The following is a 22,680-nucleotide window of genomic DNA, read 5'->3' on the forward strand; positions in this document are numbered from 1 at the left end:
TGCAGAAAACAAGTAATACTTTTCAAGCCTGTGATTTGATGACATTCTGTGGGAAGCCAAATATAGCGCAGCTTCCCCCTGTTGCCACCAAATTGCATTGGAAATCTTACTTCCAACTTCTTGTCCACTGTCATTCATATTTTCAGAAGTTATAAGCACTTATTATTCTGAAATAAATGGAAGCACACAGAAATTCTAGAAACCAGATTTTCAAGCATTAATATATTAATGCTTGTTTTTTCCTTACAGCAATTATCTATGCTTCATATTATTTTGCTGTTAATATTGCTGTAGAAATAATAGTAAAAAAATAAGATCAGTCGTATCACTAGGAGTTGTGATGCCTTGAATAAAGGCATGAGAAGGAAAAACTTCACTGTATCGCTGTAGTGATGAACTTTTGCTTTCTTGAATAACTTCGAAATTTTGGCAGGTACTAATTAGATAAGAAAACCTTGAGCTTTGTCAATGGTATGCGCTAAAGGCGCCAACAAACAGGAGACCTGGGGCCTGATGTGCGTCAACAGACAAGAAGCCTTGGGCCCTGATGATAAGTTGTGGGTTCTGCTGAGTTTTTGTAATTAAAACCTGCCAAGGCCAGCTAACTAGGAAAAAGAGATGACCCACACCGTGCATGCCCAAAGGGTGGACGCTGTGTAAATGATAACATGAGTATGCATATGACTAGAACAATATAAATTTTGATTGCTGTAGGTAACGGTGTGCACGATAGGTGGAACGATCCCCTGTGCACCCAGCGCTGCAGTAAAGAATGCCTGCTTTCTAAAACTCCAAAATCAAGTCTTAGAGAATTTCTTTGGCCGGCTTTTTCGGTAACAGTTGAGACTTTATTTTCAGGGGTTTTAAGATCACCTTTCTTGCATTTTCAGAGTAAGCAGACAAGTGAAGTTGCAGAAAGTGGCACAGGTGCTTGAAGGGATTATTTGCATGAGTATTTGCAGTGCCATCTTGAAAATGCATTTTGGAAAGTTGGAATGAAAAGGAGGGATGTTTTGACACAGTATCTGGGAGGAAGAACAAAAGTATTTAAAATGAGAGTCAGTGTTGATAACTTGATGGAGTTGCTGGAAGGGGTTGTGTTGCTAATAAAAGCGGTACTCGTGTGTCACTCCTGGGCTGGGAAGGCATCTAATTACACAGCCATTGCCCACAGCACACTGTGGTAGTGGCGGTGGAATAATTGTCACATCACTAACGCCTGTGAGCATCACCTGGGAAGGGCAAGTTCAGGAGTGTGCCTGGCGTCGTGTCCTGGGGGTCATTAATCGGCTCTCGGCAGGGGCTGGTCATGCCTATACACGGAGGAGCCGTGCAGAGGGATGGCAAATCAAGGGTGCACCAAGCCAGAGAGTACGAGGGGGGACGTTTTGAGCAGGCATGGTGGAAGAGGATGCATGGTGTGTGACAGCTGGATCTCCTGGGTAACAGGGCTCACCGGGAGCTGGGCTGTTGCAAGGCAGTGGAAACGTGAACTGGAGACAGGGAGCTCAGTGAGGGCCTGAGGCTGCTGTCAGAGCAAGAATGAGCTCCAAAGGAGGCTCACTGTCTGCAGCAGCAGCAGCAGGGTGTTGACGTACAGGAGGATGCTGAAGGGGCCTTTGCCTTGGGGATGGAGATGTGAGTCATGTAACTCTCTCCTGAACCTGCTGGTATTGGAGTGCCCCTTGCTAAGGAGCCTGGACAGGGCTGTTTTAATGTCTTAATTGAAATGGGAAAGTTGTTTCCTCTGGTATGGAAAATATTCTTTTTTTTTTTTTTTTTTTTAAATCGGTCTTAAAAGTTACAAGCTTGCATTTCTAATAGTTGTAGTTCCAGCTTATTTATCATTTCTGTTTTGCTAGGATCTGTTACATGGCACTTACAGCTAAAACTGTTAATAAAAGACAGTCTTTTTGGGTGACCTTAATGAAGTTTTAAAAAATGTTTTCATATTTAGTCAAGGAGCTTTATAAACACTTAATTTAAAAAGCCTGACAATCTATGGGAAAATACTGATTTTGACTGCACTGTGTTTTCAGAAGTTTGAGGTTGTAATAATAATTTAACTTTTCGAGAAATTGATTTTCGTACTCTAAAGAAAAATTATTAGAAACTTAATTTTCTTCACTCAGTACATAGCAGAAGAATCACATATGCATGTCATAAAAAATTAGCAATCCCTTAAATGCTGCCAGTAAGTGCAATAAGTCTTTCTGTATGCATCGTTCTCTCCTTTACACAAGACAGAAATTGTAGTATTTTGGGATCTAGCGTACACCCAGCTCATATGTACATATATGAACGTGTATACATACACACATTACACCTACATATGTAAACATATAAAAAGTCAGCTTTGAAATTTCTTAATCATAGGTATCTACTGATCTACTGAATGGTCCCAATTTCCTTCTCTCTCTCTCTCTCTCTCTCTCTCTGGTAGAGAGAATGAACCCAAATCAGCCTTACTATCTTGGTTATATAGTTTAAGTCATCAGACTAAAGGCTAGGAATAACATCATGTGAATCAGTGGAAAAAAACCCCAAACAGCTATAAGAGACTGAGACATAAACTCACTTCTGTTCCTTCTTGTGTATCAAAAATATGTCATTTTCCATTTTGCAAATACGTATACATGCAAGAATCCCCTTCAGGGTAGTTAGATGACTCACATATGTAAGATTAAAACCCGATATTGTAGCACTGAAGTCTTGTTTGTTGAATTCCCCTTATAAGGCCTTTTAGTCACATCTGTGCGTAACTATGAATATCCCTTGCACAGGTGTAAACCCATCACAGCTCAGCCTGAAGAAGCATTTACTCCAATGAGATAGTAATTTATTTTCAAGAGTAGGATACTGGAACATGTTTGTGAGGACTGCAGTCAGAAAATGCTCTGTGTACAGTGGTGTATTGATAGGGATTATCTAAGAAGGATAAACATAATGAAATAACAGAATACCATGTTTGTGATTTAACCTGTATTTCCAAGCTGTTTTCCAAAGAGTGAGTTAGTTTGGGATGCTCCTGTTGAATGGTCTTTTGTTTTTCAAGATAAAGTATAGATGGCTGTTTTCCATTTTGAGTGACAGATCATAAAGAAAGCAATCTCATTGTTTTATAATTATTTGCAATGACAGTACTGGGAAACCAACTAAAATGGAGAAAATGGGGGCGGGGTGGGGTGTGTTTGTTTGTTTAATGGATTGTTATGCAAGCAGAGCTGAAATGTTTTGCGTTTTAATTGCTTTCAGAGGTCCCTGTCCTGTAAACCCTTTGGCTCCAACAGTGGCAGGTTTCTGTGTTCCCATACTGAAACGAGCGGGGTTCTGCATGGATTCACTTCCCTGCCCCTGTGCTAATGTTTGCTGGCTCAGGGCCGAACGCACATGCTTAACTTCACGTGCATTAGTCATGCCATTGAACTCAAATGGGGGAGGTGACCTTATGAAATAGCTACATCAAGAATGTACAATACATTATTCTTATGGCTGTTCTGCAAACACAGGCAACAAACATGTCTTGCGTTGCAACCTGATGCAACCTGAAAGACAGAGCCAACGGGTAAGAAACTTTAATCTAATGCAGAGACAAATTAGTATGGTGAAGGATTAGCAGCTCCTAAATGTGTAATGCAGTTTTTGGACGTGATACATTTTTTAAGGTTAAAAAAACCCCAGCAACGAGTATGTTTTTAAAATGATTAGCAAAGCACTTCTGAGAAATGTTTTCTACAAAAAAAGTGCTTTTGTACTTTATATACTTACATACTTTTAAAATGCAAAACAAATTTACTTAACTTCAGAGAATGGCAATATCTGGAGGATATAGATAGTGGATGTCTTTGCCTATATTACACTTACATATCTTTGAAATTTGAAAAAAGATATTTTACCTAGCTTCATTGAATGTCTTGAGGTTATGAATGGTACTGTCTTGACGTTATAAATGATAAATGTCTTTCCATCTCTCTTTTCTTTAGACAGTCTGAACTTTGTCAAAACTTCAGAATGGCAACTTGTGCTAACAGCAGTCATAAAATAATTCAGCACTGCTTTTATCAGAAGAGTATTTTCTACCCAGTCATAAAATGCATACAATTATCATGTTAAGGCAATAGTCATGTGTAATGTTACATGTCCTGATAATATTATCTAATGAATGCTGGAAAAGATGTACTCTCTCACATCACTTAGATTAATCCATCTCTAAAAAGAGTATTTCTCAACCCTAATTCTAATGCTTAACATTGGGCCACAATTAACAGTAATATTTTTGATTCTGGATGTGCTGATTCAGTATATATGAATGGAGCTAATCTAACTAACTTGGGCAGTTTTAAGGATATGACCTCAGAAAGGGGAAAATTAAAAATATGGGAGGAAAAAGGACCCTGTTGCATCTACCAAGCAGGGAAGAACAATCTGTCCTACATAAATATGTGTTTCCATGCTCTCCTGTGTTAAAAATGCTGCAATGGACCAAAAGCGTCAAGTGCTTTCCTGCATAAAGTTGCTGCTCACATACAAATCTGTCCCCAGCACACCAAAAGTATAGATATTAATTATTCTTAGCTCTCCTATGTCAGCTTTTCAGTTTCCTTCTTGAACTTCTTTCCAGAGGAAGGTATCATTCTTGCTTTCCAGATGAGGAAATGGAAGCATGTGATTTTTCTAAATCACAGAGAAACCAAAATTTTGTCTAGGAGTAGACTATATCTACCAGACTTCATGGCTCCCTATATGAAGACTTGCATCATACCTGAGTATTTTGCATTGAAACATGAAAGGTAGTTTGCAAGTGCATTTCAGTAGCCTGCTTCCTTCTTGTATTTACCTGGTGTGCTTTGGAGTGTCTTGATGCAATTCTGCTTTATGTGTGTGGGAGGGACAGCCAGATTTGGAGAGGAGTTTTGGTGCCATCAGATGGACACACCTCTGGAAGTTGGGTTCCCACATGCCTGAACCGAAGTCTCCATTCCCTTTTCCCAGTTCTGCAGGGGTTGCCTGCAAGACTACTGATATTTTAGGTCCAGTGCTAAAGGCAGACAAGCCCTGTGTGGGTCTTTGGATACTTATCCTAGTGAGAGTGGAACTAAATATTGTGCCAGTGGCTTGATCTGCCCTGTCCTGGCTGCCTGAAGGCACGAGTCAGCCACCATCCTATGCGTGATGCTCTCTGGTGGTGGAGCAATGAGACTATTTCAGACCAAAATCAGGCTGCAAACTATCACCTGGGCCATGGGAATGGTCAGGGAAGTCCTAGCTCCGATACAAACTCAAGACACAACGGGACAGTTTCAGTGTAGCCCAGAATATCTAGATTGCTTGTACCTGTGCACTCAAAAAAGAGTTTATTCTGGTCTCTTTGGTTAGATGCAGGTAGTTTGGGGCTTCAGCTGGTAAAATGGTACCAAGCCCTGTACAAAAAAATCTGAGCTAAACAGATGCTGCTCAGTCCTGCAAAACTATTTTATAAATTACTCATGCTCTAAGCTGATTTTATGCCCAGCAAATATATTTCTAAAAGAGATTTCTTGCATGAACCTCCACTAATAGCAATACCTATTACATAATGCCTTAAAACAGTATACCCACTTTGAGGTAATAAGCCTCACAATCAGTCACTGCGGCAAAGAGTACATTATCTTTTTATTCCCTTTTCACAGGCATAGAGGTATACACAGAGGTAAAGAGTTTACTAGAGGTCAAACACAAGATATTATCAGAACTGGGGTTGAAACTAGGGGTTTTCCAGTGCTGTGTATACGTAGGGCACTTGATATTGCTACTTCATTTGTCCTTTTACTCTAGTATAAATGAATTTGTTATGACAAGAATGTTAAAGAGCAAAATATCTGAAACATTATTGTGTAATTATTTCTGTGTCGTGCTACCTGCAAAATGAATGATTCATCTTCTCTTGGTAGATGAGTGAGCATCTGCATCAGTGTATTGCACATAGAATCAAAGAGAGGAGGTTTTGTCCTTTCAAGTTTTATTTAAAGTAGAAAAATGAGCATGGTTTACAGCAAACATCTTTTTCTGATGCACTTAATAATTCTATGTTTCAGAGCAGTGTATGGCTAGTGACCTATCTTCCCAAGGAGAATGGCTGAGGTGTCTGTTTGGAATTATTCCCGGAATTAGACCAGCATGAGGTCTCCTCTACCAATCTGAGGTAATACCGCTGAAAGGCAAGAAATCCAAAGTGATGTATGTCCAGCTGACTGTGCATTGACAATGTCAACCCAGGCAAAATTTCCACAAGCCTGCAGCCAAAAAAAAAAGCCAGGTAGAATGGGTAAACCTGGGGACATCATCACTCTATGAGGCATGGTAAACATAAAGTCCTTTCTGAGGGATATTTAGTCAGTGGAGCCAAAAGCTTCTCTAGGTGATGGGCAGGTTTCATTAACAGTGATAGCCCAGAGTTCTGCCACAATGAAGCATCTTCTTGAAGATTAACTAACTAGTTATTTACCTAACAATACACAGCATAATGGCAAATACAAGAATGTTATCATTTTTGTTTAATTTGTAAAGCCTTTACAACCTCAGAGACTCCACTAGAGGAAAATCAGACAATTTAAAATGAGAATGTGGACAGTTAATGTTATACGGTTTGATACTGCTCAAGCCTAAGCCTCCTGCTCAAAAAACCACTCAGATTCTGCTTTCCTTTAACCTGGTGTACACCAGAAGAGATATTGATCATTTTGTATCAGGGTGAGCCTGACATAAAATGAGGGCAGAATCAGCCCTACTGACGTACACACATAAGTAAGGCAAGTACGATTTGGCAAGCGATATCCATGAAAACTAATCCGCTTGATGTGGAATGATCTTTTGAAATGTTTTTCTTAAATGGTCATAGCTAAAAAGCAGCAGAAAATATGCCCACGTCTGAGGTATATCTGTCTCATTCTGCTTCCTTGAGGTTACATAAATTATGTATGCCCTCTTCACTTTGGATAACAGTCTGGTCTCAGAAAGATATTAATTATTATGTAATAACTTTCACTAATTGTTTCTCCCTTTAGAGTATTTAAAAATTGGTTGTGTTGACAATAGTAAAGGATAATGAATGGTTGTTAAGATGTCTGCAGTACAAAATGAAATACTCACTGCTTCTGCTAATAATTTCAGCAAGACAAAGTCAGTATGATTTTAATGATATTATAGGTACATTATGCTTCTGCTATCTTTTTGGGAGGAGGAATAACCTTCAAATATTTCTGCCGTTTATGCAATCTGAAAAACCTGCATCAGGGCACTCAAATTATTATCAGATAACACATTAAAATATCCCTAAACACACTGCAAACAATGCACAAATCCTTCATGTTCAGAAATCCTGTTTGCTTCAAAGATTTGACCTGATTTCAGTGGGAGCTCTGCAAACAGGGGGTTGAACATGTAGGTTCTTAATAATAAAGAAATCCTGACTTCAAAAATACAGATGACAAAAATCAAACACATTTTAAGAAAAAGCTTGAACAAAGAGGTTCTCCAAAAGTTTGTCAGTCATTTCTTTCAGTTATCAAAACTCACGTATATACAAGCTGATGTAAAGTTAATAAATGTCTTATGTACTAGAACACACCTGCAAGATTTATGGGTGTCTTAACATCTCTTAAAGACAAATGCTGCCTCATTTCCTAATAACTGTCTCAGTTGCATACTTACTGCTAAGTCAAAATATGTCACAATACATATACACAGTTCTCATTAAGAGGAATTACGCACATAATTCTGTATGCGTTTTTACGTATGTCTCTCTCTCTCTCTCTGCACATCCCCCTCTAATTTCTGGTGGTCTCTAATTCTAGAAGTAAATGAAATGCTTGTGGTGTTTTGAGTTGCTTCTTAAAGTGTACATTATTCTGTAACACAAATGCCCTCTCAATTTCTTAATTTAAACAATATTTAATTAATTTAAAATGCAACAAAATGCTTAACCTCTTCAGCATTTTTAATCGTAGCACCACTCTGTGAAAGCATTAATGAGATCTCAGACTGATTTTGATGTTGGTACTCACTTTGGTCTTAGATACATGTAACTCAGGAGCTGGTCTTTTCTGGTACAAGCTAAAAACAATGATAAGAGTAGCATATCTAGAACAAGGTAAAAGACAGTCTCCTGCAATAATTTAGCCTCTTGGAAAGTAGTGAATACCTTAATTTAAGAACAGGGTACGCACAGGAATGCAAATTACCTTGCAGTGCTGTGCAACTGTTCGTCAGGAACACTTTGATGAAGTTTCATCTAAATGCCGATGTGGTCCCATCTTAACTGTTGAGAATACAGCAAGAATCACCAAGCTAACCAACAGCACCTAGGTTGCCTAACCCATGCAGAAGAGATTGGATAGGACAAATTTTGTGTTCAGCTGGGTGGACTTGGATCAGTAAGGTGGCTGGAGTTGATGCGGTATCTGCTCATCTTCTGAAGAATAGAGTTTTTGATATAATACCAACAGGTATTTTTTTACTTTTAAAAAAGAATATAAAATACCGACAGGAGCAGCTGATGCTGCTCCTAACTTTTTTTCTCTCTGGCCTAACGAATCTTGAGTATTTCTTTGCAAGTTGAGCAGGAGTGAGTGCCCATTCCTGGTGGTGGGAGCTAGTTCTGACATTCTCTGGAGAGATTAAGACCTGGAGGCTGCCAGTAATAAGATCAGGCACAAGGATTTAGGTAGAATTCAGGCTGGCTGGATCCAGGCCAGCTTAATCTATGTAACTCATTTGTTCTGACATCTCTTCTGGCTCTGCCAAGTAGGTCAGAGTCTGGTGGTGAATTTGTGATAGGCACATGTATGGAGGTCTGAATGTGTCCCAAACAAGGCTACTTTTTTTTTTTTTTTTTTTTAAAGTAAGGGTCCTGAGCAAAGCTCTGTCAACGGCTTCTTCCACTCTCCTGCCACCACCACTACAACCTATCACTTGCTACTTTTGTGCTTCTTGATGAAACAAAATGACCCTGTGATGAAATGGCCTCTCCTGTGCTGAAAGATACAGACTTCTAGTAACCAGGATGAAAGCAAATGGTAAACTATGTGTCAGCAGCAACCCCAAATCACTTCTCTACCTACTGTTTCACATCATAAACACTGTTCAGTTTTAATTAACTGATCAGTACAATCAGTTGTAAATGATGTTACAGTTCTTCCAGGGCTGACACGTTGCTTGAACAGGCACTCCTTTTGTCAGTGTTTTACAGAAAAAAACGTGTCAGGCACTGGAGTATATATGGCAAAGATAAAAAGGCAAGCCCTTCTCCTTGCATGAAAACCTTGGAAAATTGTAAGTTTGGGAGTTCTGTTGTAAGTCAATATACCAAAAGTTTCACTAGAACAGAATTGTGCAGTCAAGCTTTTGAAAGTTTGGAAGTGTAAGAATTAAAGCTTCCTTTGAAGTCATTCTGATACTGTCACATACTGTTTTTCTGACTTATTCAGTCAGCGGAGTTTGAAGGTAAGATCTTCAAAGCCCTAGCACAGGTTTCTTTCATTTGAGCCAAGGAAGTAACCAATAACTGAGGTCAGACACTTTCCTATACGTGGGCAGCTCTTGGAGGGAGAGGTGACACGTACTTTGCCACCACGTTACGCAGCAGAGACAGCAGTGAAAGACAGGGTAGGGGGTATGCTGGGCTCTGTGTCTGGAACTGGGGTGGGTTTCGTAGCCCTGGAGCCCTACAAGAATTGTAAACCTATGGGAATTTTATTTGCAAAGTGGGTATTTGTTGGCTACCAGTGAAGGGAGTGCATACTGAGAAATAAGGGCTGTAAACTGAGAGGAATTCTTCTGAGCACAGTGGAAAAGAAATGAGATCAGACCTTTTGTTTCCTGAATCACACCTAAGTGTGCTTTCCTTTCGTAAATCAACTTTTTAAAGCTTGTGTTGCTTTTTTTTCCCTTAGATGCTGTATATAACTCCCTTTGCCACAGTGGGAGTGCTATAAATATATATATATGTATGTATGGAAATAAAACTAGGAGACAACAGAATTCGGCATTTTAAAGCATGGGGCAGCAAGAATACCCTTGGAGACCTCTGTCTGAAGACTGAAAGACTGGTTCTTATTTTCAGAGGTGCTGTTTTCAGTATTAGCTCCTTCTCTGTACTAAAATCTTTTTATCAAGCAGTTAAAAATTTTGCATTGCTTATAAATCCTGTTCAAGATATGGTGTAAAGCTAAAGCATAGGAAGGTCGTTGACGGATGTTTACTAATTCCAAATCCTTTTAGTGTCCCGAGTATCGCTGCGCCTTGTTTTTTGTTGATAGCTCAGCCACCATCAATTTGAACTTCTGAAAAATGAGAGTGAAAGTGTTAAAGGCCCAGTTTGAATCAAGGCTAATACCAAGCTACCATTTATGCATCACTATAGCGAAACAGCAGCATTTTGTGACTAAAAATACCTACTTCTGCCTTTCAAGAAATGTTAGCATCTACTTGTATGAAAACAATATAATTTGTTTTTATACAATGTTTTTTTCTAATAAATTGTGCAGTATGAATTTTTTTTTTTTCAAATTTGAGAAAGAGAGAAAATGCATTTATTTGGTTATAACAGTACCATGTGAACTGAATATTTGTACATATACAAACAAAGATCAGATTTTGACAACTAAAACTTAAACATTGCGTCCACCCACTATCACTAATGACATAGGTAGGATGAAAGCAACTGCAAGACTGAGCCTCCCAAAAGTAACAGCAACAGTCCCAGAGCAGGTCAATCAGTCCAAGCAGAGAATCTATCTGATGAATGAACCAAAACCAACCCAAACAGATTTGTCTCCCCATTTGCAAGCTGCTGAAAGCTTCAGAGGTGACTTCCAGTGCCTACAGCTGTTACCTCCCTTCTACATTAGAGGCTGGTGAATACTTCATATCATTGTCAAGAAATGTTTGTTCATATTTTTGAGGGATTCACTGTAATTGGCTCTGCTCTTCTGTGTATGAATATTCTAAGAAAGTAGTTTACTGGAGGAAACAGTCACTGTAACAGAAAATTTTAAAGAAATATTACCAAACACTCATGATACAAAACCTTTTCATTCATAGTCATGAGTGTTAAAAGCCTCATTCCAAAAGTAGCATTAGCCCAGTCAGAGACAAGAAACATCTTATGTTACTTACATAGCCAAATAAGGCTATTGATTTAAAAATAATTATTTTAGAAATAATTATTACAATTATTTATTGAGTAACTAAATAACTAGTATATTAAAGATGTTGTAAGACAATTTGTAAAGATATTTATTTATATTAGATATAACATATATATATAGATATAATTTTATTATCTCTTGTTTATACTCTGCTCTCTACACCCTTGCACTCTGGGCTGTATAAACTCTACTATCTTCTCCAGTCCCCTTCAAATCCATGTAGGGAAAGATGACACCACCTTGAGCACAACCCTTTATCTATTATCCCTGTAACTCGCTGTTTCTTTTGTAGTAACACTACCGAATTTGTTAAGCATTGTATACACATGTAATATTTCCCAAACAGATGAAGCCCCAAGCAGATGTACTGTTACAGTTTATATATTTTCCTTGGTTTCTATAATCCTGCACCTGACAGTCTTCTAGGAAATTCTTCATAATTGCATGCCTACTGGAAGGGGCAACTACTTTCCCTATCTATCTCCTAAGTTTGTGGTGGGGATGGGTATAAGAAGGCAAGGTGTATGAATGGCTTGCTTTTAGGCCTGTTTTCCTCATCTCTAGTTTATTTTCAAAATTCTCAGCCTGGAAAAGTGTGATGACTCATAACCACGTTTTCTTTAAAAATCTTCCTCTGCTGACTGATTTCTGTCAGTTTCATAAGCATCTATGTTGGCATCGTTCCCAGGATCTTGGTCCTCCTAAACTTGCAGATGTGCCATCCTGGACAGTGCATTTGTGTGAAACAGCACCACTGCAAAACGCTGCATAAGTTAAAACATTTTGCTATGGAGTATGGATTGACCTTTGACACTCTGGAGCACGTCTGTTTCAGCGTCTAGGAGTGGGATGTCCACTGGTAGAAAGCTCATGTGATGGACTGGGATCCTCAGCCCCTGAGAGCAATGCCAAGGCACCTTGTGGCTTTACCATGTTTTTTTGTAGCAAGGGTTTTCCATAAGAAGTCAGTTGAGAATAAGGTCCGTGTATCCCTCAATGGATGAAGATGAGCAAGTATCACAATATTTAAATTATCGTAGGCTGGGTTATTCTCTGGTTACTTACATATTCACTGATCTGCTGACTTTATTCAGTTGAAAATCTGCTCCTGCAAGCTTTGGCCATAACACTTGAATTTGATCTTATTTCTCCTACTTAGGAAAAATGTCTAGGGTGAGATCTGGAAAAGATTCCTAGGCACCTCAGACTACAGCTCTGTAAAAATGGTGTTTTATGGTAGGATGATGAATATGCCTAGACTTCCAGGCAGACACCAGAGTGAAGCAAGTCATGTTGAGGGTCAACTCTTGGTTCTTGGTGGGGACTTATATGAGGCAGCCAACAGGAAGGATCTCCTGTCTTCTGCAGAGGAGGATGGTCTGTTGGCTGCCTGTTCAGTGTGGTGTTTTCTGTGGAGAGACGTTCTGCCAACACACAGCGAGGCAGAACACTAGCATAATAATATGCATGCCAAGACAAAGCCTTTAGGCCTGGATTTTCTAGGTATCATCTATAACCTCCGTGAAATTATTGCATGGAGATCTGTGCAGAGCTTACTGACAGTTTGGTAGTTTGCATGATGCTTTGACAACTCTGAGCTCCCACATGCATATTCCTAGACTGTATCTTCCAGTTTTATGGACTATGCCCCATACAAAATAAATGCCATAAGAATGGAAACAACTGTTACTTCCCATGTATGAAAGATGACCTGATTAATCTGTGCAAGAAATATTTGGAACAAGTGAAAGTAACAATTAAAAGTACCGTGCAGCTCATTTTATTTAAAAACATTCACTGAATATAGCTGACTGAATCGAGTAATTGTGACAGCTCCCAGAAAGGCACAGGCAAATTCTTACAGGTAATGCTAAGGATGTTTCCTCCCTTGAATTATGGAGCTATTTTATTTATGCTGCATCATACTGATGAGGTGTAACCAATTCTTCTGCTTGGAGATGCTCTGAAACAAGGTGATGAGGACAGCATTGTGTTCTTTAAGACTAGCATGAGAACACCCTTTTTGAGAAAGAAAATGCTTTTTTGCCTTCTGGTTTTTAGCAGGAAGGTGATGATGGTGGTATTGTAACAATTTAGCACTACCAGAATCATTCTTGTTTAGAAAGAAGTTTAATGATGTTGTATTTGATTAATTCCATTATTTCCACAAGATCTTAGAAATTAAAGAAATGGTTAATCTCCCATGCAGGAATCTCACAGAAGGGAAGGTGCTTGGTATCATGCAAGGTAAAGCTCAAGCAGTCAAATTATTCCTTTCTTTTACATGCTAAAATTCTACTGAAGGCAAATACTTTTTTTTTATTTTTCTTTTTTTTTTTTTTAAATGAATTCATGCTTCTCTCAAGGTGGGCCCAGTTGTGTTCCTGTTGCAGCCAGTGGGATTTTACCTTTTTATTTCAAAGGGATGATGCTAAACCATCTATTACCCACTTTTAGACAGAAACCAAGGAACTGACTCTGGAACCTTCCCTCTGGTTGGCAGATCCTCTGAAATCAGTGGATAAAACTAGATGAATCAGCCTCAAATTTCCATAACATCAAAATACACTTGGTACAGTATAAGAAAAAACAGAAAGTAATAACACACTTAGGGGATCCAGTCTCTTTGTTTTAAGATGTGAGACAAGCAGGAACCCTTGGAATCAAAGGCTGGCTGTCCATGTTAAGCTTTATGTGTCAAATTCAGTATTTTATAATATCACCTTATCAAGATCCATATAGTTAGACATATAGCAGATATCTCCCTTGTCATAAATAAACGCGTTCTTCTTAATTGTTACCTACCGCTAGTGTGTTTGCTTAAATTGTTATCAACAGAAAACCTGGATGTATTATTAAAGCAAAAGATTTTTGGAGGCAGTTTAGACGTTGACGTTTCATTTTCTTAAACAATAGTAAATGTGTTAGTATTTTATAAGCAAGAACATACATCTGACTTAATGTTGAATTATATTGAGAAATCAAATGCTAATATCGGACGGCTGGAACAATTTTGAAGAGAAAGGGTTATCTCTGTATATAGGTTTTGCTTTGTCACTGTGCTGTACTCTATATCAGAAGAACAAAGGCTATATGCATAATAAGGCCATGCAAATGAGGTGAAATCAGCAAAAGTATGGTGGGGGAGGGGAAGATGTAAAATATGGCCATCATTATAATGACCAAGGAGTAGAGAATTTAAATGTTTAATGCTTGCACATTCCAGTTCATTTTTCTGTCATCTTTTTGAATGTGTAGACTGAGGCTCTTGAAAGACCAGAATGAAAAGATCTCTGTTTTGGACCACAAGGATTAATAACGTTATTTACAGACTGCTCAGATATATGTTACTAGCCTACAGCTGTTTACTTTTATTTTTTAAAATAGAAGAAGCATGGTAATAATTACCAGGGATAATGGAAGAGAGGGAGAAACCCCGCTATTTGTGTTTTCAGTGAGATTTTTTTTTTTCTCTTGCCCTGCTGCACTCTCTGGATGCCAGCTCCTCATCTCAGCCATGATGATGGAAGCTCAGAGTACAATAGAAGCACAGCAATAATATGAATTACAAATACATGTATATCTTACTGCACAGCCTTTCCCTCCCCCTCCTTTAAATGAATGTAGTCTAAAAATATCTTCCACTCTAAATTGCTTTACTACTGAGGCAACATCTTGCAAAAACAGTACGGTTACTTACAGAAGAAAACAAAACCTCAAACCCCAGACAGAGTAATGTTAATGTGAATTGTTTTGCATCTGACTGCAAATTAACTATCTTTTTGAAAGATACTGTTCTTATTTAATAACAGGGAGCGCATGCCCACATTAAAAGCAATAGTATTTTACTTATGGTGAATTTATGAGGAGTATCTTGTTGCTTCTAATAAAAAAAGGGGAAAAAAATGTAACTGCTACACATGATAAGTACATGTTGTGTTATTTTTTTATTGTTGTAGCCAGGTAAAAGTAATTTATACCAGCTTTTGGAAAAGTAATCATTGTTAATTATTTGTTCACAAGTGGATCTCGAGGAAAAAAAAAGTGGGGGGGGAATACTCCAAAATAGTAAATGGAATGCATATTAAAATTATTTTTTAATTTTAGAGCCTGATTCAGCAAATTTACTTACAACAAACTACTCGTATGAGTAACCCATTGATACTAAGATATTTACTCAGGTAAGTGTAGTTACACATGTGCAAGAACTTGGAAGAATCAAGCACTAGTCTGTAAATATTTAGAAAATAAATCATTGATGAAATGCTCTATATCCTTCTGTTTACAAGATGGAAATGTCCATTTGGCAATTGTAAAATGTGCTAATGAAAGGCTTTCTTGAAGATGTGAAAATTAGCTAAGTATGAATGACTTCCTTTGAACTAGTTAAATCCTTTCTTTACTTGCTACCAAAAGAAAAACTAAAATGAATAACTATTTCTTTAGCATTTTAACTCTTTTGTGAAAAATCTTAAGACTGGCAGTGTCAGAGTGTGGGGCTTAATCAGTACAACTGACAAGGATTTACAAACTTTTTCATTCCAAATGCATTTACATATACACAAGCATGTATGTGTACATAAATTCATTTTATTACAGCCATTTTACACAAACAGAACCTTAAGTAGTTGAAGTACTAAAAAAGCCAATCAAAATACTCTTCATATATCTGTTAGTCCATAAACCTCTTAAAATTGTCTCTTTAAAAAAAACCCAAACAGCTAAATTATGGAAATGCAGCCTGCTTTACAGAATATTTGCCAGTTATATCTTGATTCTTATTTGATATTCCCACAAGAATATAGGCATGCCAGTGATATAAACCATAGAAACAGGAAAAAAAGTAGAACACAGGGACTTGTAAATAAATCCATGAATATCAAGAAGCAGGGATGCTAAGATTATGCATTTTACCACTACACTCCTTTGCTTGTAAACCATAAGGCCAGACATTTGCGAGATGCTGTATTGCCAGCCCTGCAGAGGGGGAGTGTGTGTGTGTGTGTGTGTGTCTGTTCGTATGTATGTGTGTGTGCGTGTGTGTGAAAGACAGGAGGGAGGGAGGAGGAAGGGAGAGGTGGGGGGAGAGGAAGGGAGGTGGGGACAGGCAGACACAGTAAAGCATAATAACATTCCTGCATGTCTAATAGCTTAAATATGCTTCGTCTCTCTGTATCCTATTGCTATCGATATTGCAAGCAGAATCAGAGAAGCAGTTCATATTCCATCAATAGTTTGTCTTTGATTCAAGTACTTTTTGAGGAAAAAAAAGAGGAAAGAAGATTTGTAGCTTCAAGTACGAGGAAAAATGAAATGTTTACTTTATGATATTTTCAAGATACAGCATTGTTTGCATGCCTCATGTTTAATGGGCTGCTTGCCAATCATAAAATACTAGCATTAAGTTATTTATATCTTAGTTATGTGGCACACCTTATTAGTAGTAAATTAATATTAATAGTTCCAATTTACCTTTTAACAACAGCATATTTTTAAAAATTATAATCTTAGGGACATAAGACGAAGCCAATCCCATAGCTAGCAATGCACTTACTTGATATTATTTGGGTCCGTGTTGGCTGTTTTGTGGACGTATAGGGTATTTTTTTCTTTATTTGATGGATGCTATGGCTTTAACAAAGAGTGACTGAGTTGTCTTAACAAAAAGACGAGGAGGGCTGAGTGTGTTGCTTGCGAGAGAATAACCACCTTCCATATCTCTTAAATCCACACTATATGTAGTGCAGGTCCTGAGTGGCTTTTGTTTTCAGTGTCTTTTGTAAGCTTTTAGGGTTTGTTGTTTTTTGTTGTGGGGTTTTTTTTCTTCTTTTTTTTTCCCTGCATCAAATGTCAAGTTAATTTACAGAGCACTATTGCTGATATGTTTCCTTGGTCTGTGGTTTTCTGTGAAAGGCAGGCAGCTGAGACCAAGTCTTGGGGTGAGGGGGAGGTGCAGGAGAGTCCGCAGCACATACAGCGTGCGCCCGCGCCTGTAAATTGGCTGTCCGTATGACAGCAGGACAGGGGAAACCTCCCATCCTCATTTGCATCCTGAGGAATATCCAGGATTAAACCTGACTGATTTCCATACGGGATTTAGACCTGACATTTATTATTCAGATCACAGACCTCTTGAAGGAAAGTTTGTTTTCCACTCATAGGTGAAAAAAAAAATCTCCTAAGATAAATAAAGGCTGGCTTAGCAGCAACAGTAAATAAATATCTTTCCTGTATTTCTTATGAATTTATCTTACATGATTACCAGACAGACGCTTGCCACCAAATTATTGTATTCTGCTCCTTAGCAAATCAAAGAAACTACCTATCACATCCACCGCGTGGCATTTGGAAAATGTGTCCGTTTAATTTCAGAAGTTTACTTCCCATAAATAAAATTATAGATCATGGTTTTAAAGGCAAGTTAAAACAATCCTTGAAAAGCTACATAAGAAAGATTTTACACCTTTCATCTTTATGTAGGGAGATGCAATTTTCTACCTGCTGTATGCTCAATTAGTGTTTTTCAACCAGCATGAAAAATGCAAGCAACTGTTACATGTGAGCATGCATGTAGTGAATTTATAACATAGCACTAGCTCATTTTTGTCACCTTATAGCTTCATAAAATATTTTGGTGATGCTTAGCACTCCAGTCTTAATAGCTGGTAGTGATAAAAACCCATAACCCAACATTTTAATAAAATTTTAAATAAACCAGGCCTTCACTTTTGATGAGAGCTAGTACAATGCTTTGACTTGTCACTAATTTAAAGGATCACATTACAATTTTCTCAAGGTGCTGCTCTCCAGACAGCTCTCCCAGTAACTCTGAGGCGGTATGTCAATGCCTTCTGTGAGCTGCTTAGTGGCTTTCAGGATCAGGGCCTTAGCAGGCATATCCACTTAAATGTGGCTCCCAAATCTCTAGTCTTTGCTGAACAGCTTTCTGAAACTTAGCTTGGTCTGAACAGTGAGAACAGAGGACAAATGCATGCTCAGTCTCAAGGCTGATCCTACAAGAGTTAGGGTATGCTAACATTAAAAATATGCACTGAGAGCCTATAGGGATGAAGCCCTAGTATTTTCCCACTATATTTTATTCGATGAGCTTGTGATGATTTAGATTAGCCAGAAGCCATGCCCTAGTGTTTATTTTGGTCCCATGTCTGTAAGGCACTGAGCATCTTTGGGGGGACATCTCTTGTTGGCTGTGTGGGGGTCTCCATGTGAACATGGGCAGGTGGGGGTAAACCTTGGTTGCTCCTTCTCTGGCTGACAAATGCAAAATACATACTCAAAGCAAACAGAGAAAATTCCTACACTTACATCAATGCATATCCATGTTTTCTGAAAAAAAACCCCATGTTAAGACATTCATTTGATCTTCATGGGTGCTCTGACAGATTATAAATTTTAGCCATCTAAAAAATGTAATGCTTGGGGACCATATTGTTTTGTGTAGATGGGATGCACATGCACCCATGCACATGTCCAGACACGTGTGCACACCCATATGCCTGGGTACTTGGGTGCAGCATTTTGCACTCCTTTCATATGCTGTAACACAGCTGTAAGTTATATTAGCAGTGTGTCACAGTCAGGTTTATACTGTATGTATACAGAGCCACAAATACATGTAAAATGCTAGATTTGGCACCCTTGTGTTACGCAAAGCGAAGGCTTCCTACATTGTTTGATTACCTTCTGGTTAATTTCCTCAATTAATCTGAGATCTTGCAGAATAATGAAAGACAGGACTTTCAATGAGCCCCTCTTCCACTACATTATTACACATGGAGGATAGGACTGAGTTTACGTTTACGTCCATTAAAAATACCATACAAAATAGCTTTAAAAAATTTATGAATAAACCAAAAAATACATCTACTTTCCTAAGTGTAAATGCAGTGGTGTGTTTATGTATTTAAGTGAGACAATAAAATGTATTCTTAAATTTTATGCAGAACAAATAAGTTCTAGTAAGAACATATATAATTAAAATTAGAGAGTTGTATTTTCTCTTTAATGTGGCCTGCAACATTTTTTCTGTTTTGGTATACAACCTTAGAATAATTTCATTTAAGACTGAAGGATTCATACAGTAACGGTGCTGCACGTTTTGTTTTGTGAATATTCTGAGGCATGTAGCAGTGTAAAAAACACAGATTTTTTTTTTTCAAATTAATTAACTCTATAACAATATCCAGTAATACTGTAATTTGCAGTGTAGCAGGCAATTTTACTATTTTCTTGTAAAAAGCTAGACTTCTGAATCTTACGGTTGCATACTAATGTGTGGCAAATATCCACTGATATTTTAAGGCCTCATAGTGCATTACACCTTCATCTACAAGTAACTTTCCTGATCTTAAGTGAAATTGTGTCATGAATTTGAAGGTCTAGCTGATGTGCTAGCCACTCAAAATATCAAGAGCAAAACTGCTCAGAGCTAGTAATCATTACAAACAGTACATTTTTAGACAGGACCCCAATTAATTTCTCTAATAAACAATGTATCTGGACCTCTAGGACATACAACAGATCTGGAACATAATTGCAGTTCGCCATAGTTAACAGCAAATCATTTAATGTCATTGTTTTAAAGGTCTGTGCTTAAAATAAAAATGAGAAGAAAAGCTTGCTAAATCACTCTTATCAAGTGGGTAATCAGATTATTGAAGTAATTAGACAGATCAAACTCATTTTCAGAAAGCATTCCAATACATGAGACATTTTACCTTCCGTTGTTATCTGTAGGTAACGGAATTATAACACATAAAATATCTACAGACAGACTTTTGTTCATTTCACATAAATAATTGGCATTAAGGTAAGACAGTCTTACATGCATGCACATATACCACATGTACATCAAAAACCTGAAGCTTTAAAAAGTAGTATGCTAGTAAAGTATTTGATTTTTAAAATATTTTGTTCAAATTCCTACCAGTTCACACTGCTCCCAGGAGAGACCAAGGAAATATTAAAAATACTATAGAAATAAAAAGGATAAGATATTTGTCACTCTCGTTTAAATTGATGTATGCTGCTGACCTATAAACGTCACATCGGATAACCCTGAAAAATTACCATGAATCTCCATAATTACGCATATTCATGATGGTGTTTTGCATAGCACTAGCAGCAGACTGCATGGGGGGGCTATGAAGGGAGGTGGGTGAGGAAAGACCGAATGGTTTGACAAACTAAAATTATTACTAGCATCCTAGAAATAGGCTCAGCAACAGTTCCGTTTTGCTTGGTTTACAAAAGCAAAACAAAGTCCCTTTCGCCGCTAGCGTGATGCTAGCAGTTTTGGGCTGCATACTTAGCCGCAAAATTTAGTGAGGATAAATTGCTGAGAGAGGCCAGTGCTAATTAGAAGGGTCTTTTTTTATTACTGACAGTTGTAAAGAAAACTGGGAATGAGAAATCAGAGGAGTGCTTTTTCAAAATTGCCTTTTTTTGTGAGGGGAGAAGCATTGCATTTCCAGCACCGTACCACAGCACGGGTTCCTCATCTGCTCACTCGATGGAGGTGAGCCTGGTGCAGATTCAGGTGCATCCTCACTTCTGCATCCAAGGTGAGGCCCAGGCAGTATTCAAGCAAACTGTTAAAAGACCAGGAGAGACAGAAAGGTTGTCCTGCCCCTGGGTCAATAGCTTTTTCTGCCAAAAGCAGAGAGCAGAGTTAATCGGAGGCTCTAGAAGTAATTATCAGCAGGGTTTGGGCAGCGTGGATGCTTGGGTAAACAGCAATTGTTCTTTCCACCAGATCCCGAATAGAAATAACAATACTGGCATTGTCCTCCACTTCTCATTAAGGGGCTTTAGGGATGGAGCTGGGCGCTGGGAGGCGGGTGGGAAACTGACAGTCAGACTGTGCTCCGGAGGAGCCTCTCCTGATCCCGCTGCAGCAGGCTCCGGCTTTTGGCATCGGCGGTGCCAGCTGCATGGGGAGAAGCCAAGCCTGTCATACCATCTTCTCATCAAACCTTCAGCGCGGGGGCAGAAGCGCCGTTAGAGCTTAATGAAGAAACAAACACAAAAGGGAAGATTAGGCCTCGTTAACACGTGCATTCTTTGGCCCCCTACGAGATCCCACCAGCCACGGAGGGACCGCTGCATAGGGCATTTCATTTGTTTATTTTTTTTTTAAGGGGGAGAGAGTGATGTGGGCAAGGTGGTATTTTCTGTGCTATTTTAGACATCTTGCCATGACCACGTAGCTGTAACCCGGCAGACTGTGATTATGAAAAATTGCATTTGCAACAGCTCTATCAACAGCCACTGTCAGAGCCCACAAACATGTACTTTGAAAATGTTGATAATAACGATATTGCACTGCTTGCGTCCAAAACATTCACTTACACACTCTACTAATACAGTTGCATGCTTTTGGATGAATAATTGCATGGGCCTTTGTGTGTTGTTAAACTCAACCTACTCTTCAGGACCAACGCCAGCATGTGATGGCCCCAAGGTATTCCCAAGACTGGGCTACGAGCTCTTCTCCCCGAAGGATGCTCTCCTTCATAAGCAGCTCCACTCATTCCAGCAGTGCTTCTTGTGGGGCCAAAGGCTGCTTGCTGTGAGCGTGGGGCTCACAGGCTGGTCCTCCAGTCCTGCTTCATCCTTCTGCATTCAAAGCAAGGTGGCCTTACTCAGGGTCCTAACTCCAAAACCTTTTGCATATCCCATTTCTGGTGGAGCCAACGGGAATTTTGTGTTTGGAGTTTGAAGAATTAAGGGCCCTGTCTGCAAGCCTGTAAACTAGACTGCCTGCAGGGGAAGGTTACCATTAAACAATGGAAATCTGTGTAAAGTAGCTTGTAGAATTACATCCTCAGCAAGAACTCAGGATTTGGCCCTGCATTAGGCATGCTTTAATGTAAAGATACACTTAACCCTGTGTGAACTTATGTGCTTGAATATATATCACCAGAACAATGGATTGGGAGAAAACAGACATAAAACTTTTTGCTCAATTCATATCAATAGATAACTTGGAGGCTGGGGGTTATTTAAATCATAGAATCATAGAATCATAGAATCATTTCAGTTGGAAAAGACCTTCAAGATCATCGAGTCCAACCATTAACCATGCCCCCTAAACCATGCCCTGGAGTACCCTGTCCACTTGCTTTTTGAATACCTCCAGGGATGGTGACTCAACCACTTCCCTGGGCAGCCCATTCCAATGTTTGACAACCCTCTCAGTAAAAAAATTTTTCCAGTGTTTACACTGATACTGTATATGCATACCGGTGTGAAGATATAAGTAGTGTACATAGAAATATTTATATTTCAGTGTCAGTGATTTTATGTTTTCATAGCTGAGTACACTTGAAAAGAAGTTGAACACTGGAAACAGTTCTCAGGTGTTTCTTGCACAGACACATGTACATATTTACCTGAAAGTGGCCAGGAAGTTTGATAGGCATGATGTGACAGTTATTTTCATTGTTGTAAGTAATCAGTCATCTGCAGAAGG

General features: G+C 38.6%; 1 long non-coding RNA gene across 18 annotated transcripts in view; it reads left to right on the forward strand.

The window, feature by feature from the left end:
* The window catches only part of LOC128136562 (uncharacterized), a 131,176-nt gene that overhangs the window by 54,902 nt on the left and 53,594 nt on the right, over positions 1–22,680 (forward strand). For 13 of the 18 annotated variants that reach the window (XR_008233411.1, XR_008233412.1, XR_008233413.1 and 10 more), the window contains one exon: positions 6,075–6,181. This is a non-coding gene — a long non-coding RNA (uncharacterized LOC128136562). Of the gene's footprint in view, positions 1–6,074; positions 6,182–15,293; positions 15,368–22,680 lie in introns of all 18 variants that reach the window. The other 5 variants (XR_008233423.1, XR_008233424.1, XR_008233421.1 and 2 more) reach the window with 1 other exon arrangement.

The sequence above is a fragment of the Harpia harpyja genome, chromosome Z, assembly GCF_026419915.1.
Source record: "Harpia harpyja isolate bHarHar1 chromosome Z, bHarHar1 primary haplotype, whole genome shotgun sequence".
NCBI classification, from domain to species: domain Eukaryota; kingdom Metazoa; phylum Chordata; class Aves; order Accipitriformes; family Accipitridae; genus Harpia; species Harpia harpyja.